The sequence below is a fragment of the Apis dorsata genome, unplaced genomic scaffold, assembly GCF_000469605.1.
Source record: "Apis dorsata unplaced genomic scaffold, Apis dorsata 1.3 scaffold_1096, whole genome shotgun sequence".
NCBI classification, from domain to species: domain Eukaryota; kingdom Metazoa; phylum Arthropoda; class Insecta; order Hymenoptera; family Apidae; genus Apis; species Apis dorsata.
The window spans coordinates 76,360-78,315 of NW_006264194.1; positions in this window are offsets into that span (position 1 = coordinate 76,360).

Sequence of the window (1,956 nt, forward strand, 5' to 3'; positions counted from 1 at the left end):
GTTTTATCTTTATTCTCTTTCAAAATTTGTAAGCTAATTACAATAATATAGATGATTTATATATTATAAATACATTGTGATGTAAATTGTTGTTACATAAACTAAGATTTTATAAATTTGCTATATTTTTAATATTCGCGATTTATTTAAAGATTTAATACAAATATTTTACATGCTTTTCTTTCCTGAACATGCAACATTTTGTTCAATTGTTTTACGAAAAATGTCGATCTTTTATAAACTTTTGGATATCAAGGCTCAATCAATCAGGACACGTTCTTAAATATCTTTTAAGCGATTGGTACTACTGCTATTAAAATATTTCGCATTAAAAGAAAAATTACAAGAAATCTTTTTTTCCTTATTCAGACATTAAGTTATGCCTTAATAATTTTTGAAAATTTTTCCTGCTTTAAAAATTCCTACTCTTCTTTTCTTGCAATAACTTGAACTTATTTTTTTATTTACTATTATTTTAAGAGTATAGAGAAGTATTTAACCTCTAGATAATTCTACTCATTTTCCTATTATATTTTCACAAGTTTTTTAGCATGCAAATAAAAAAAAAGAAAATTTTTTTGTTTACTTATTCGCAAAATAAATGTTTTTAAGCAAATCGTTCGAATAACCTAAGTAATTCATATTTATTATCATAAATACATTGTGATATAAATTGTTGTTCCATAATGCGAGTATTTATAAAATTAACATACTTTTAAATATTCACGATTCATTTAAGCACTTTACAAGCGTTTTCTGTTTTCAAACTCGCAATATTCTCTTCAAATGACGTTTCACGAAAAATGTCGATCTTTTATAAACTTTTCTGTACCAAGGGCCGACCAATCAGGATACGTCTTTAAGTATCTTTTACATGATTGGTGAATTGCTGCTACTAAAATATTTCGCATTTAAAGAAAAATCGCAGAAATTCGCAAAATAAATACTTTTATCTTTATTCTCTTTCTTAAAAAATTTTTAAACTAATTGGAATTATATAGATAATTTGTATATTATAAATACATTGTAATAGAAATTGTTATTTTATTAAATTATTATTCCATAATACGAGAATTTATAAAATTAATATATTTTTAAATATTCGCGATTCAATTAAGCATTTTACACGCGTTTCTTACTTTTCAACACGAAATATTCTATTAAACTGATATTTCACGAAAAATGTCAACTTTTTATAAACTTTTGGATACTAATGCCTAACCAATCAGAATACGTCCTTAAATATCTTTTACGTGATTGGTGTACTGCTGCTACTAAAATATTTCGCATTTAAAGAAAAGTAACAAAGGAATCTTTCTTGCTTATTTATTCGCAAAATAAATACTTTTATCTTTATTCTCTTTTAAACTTTGTAATCTATTTGAAATAATACAGATGATTTATATATTACAAATACATTGTAATATAAATTGTTGTTCCATAAAGTAATAATTTATAAAATTAATGTATTTTTAAATATTCGCGATTCAATTAAGCACTTTACACGCGTTTTCTACTTTTCAACACGAAATATTCTATTAAACTGACATTTCACGAAAAGTGTCGACCTTTTATAAACTTTTGGATACCAAGGCCTAACCAATCAAGACACGTCCTTAAATATCTTTTACGTGATTGGTGCATTGCTGCAATCGAAATTTTTCGCAATTAAAGAAAAGTAACAAAGGAATTTTTTTTGCTTGTTTAATCGCAAAATAAATATTTTTATCTTTATTCTTTTTTAAAATTTTTAAACTAATTGGAATTATATAAGTAATTTGTATATTATAAATACATTGTAATATAAATTATTATTCTATAATGCGAGAATTTATAAAATTAATATTTTTTTAAATATTCGCGATTCATTTAAGCACTTTATACGCGTTTTCCACTTTTCAGTACGAAACATTCTATTAAACTAACATTTGACGAGAAATGTCGACCTTTTATAAA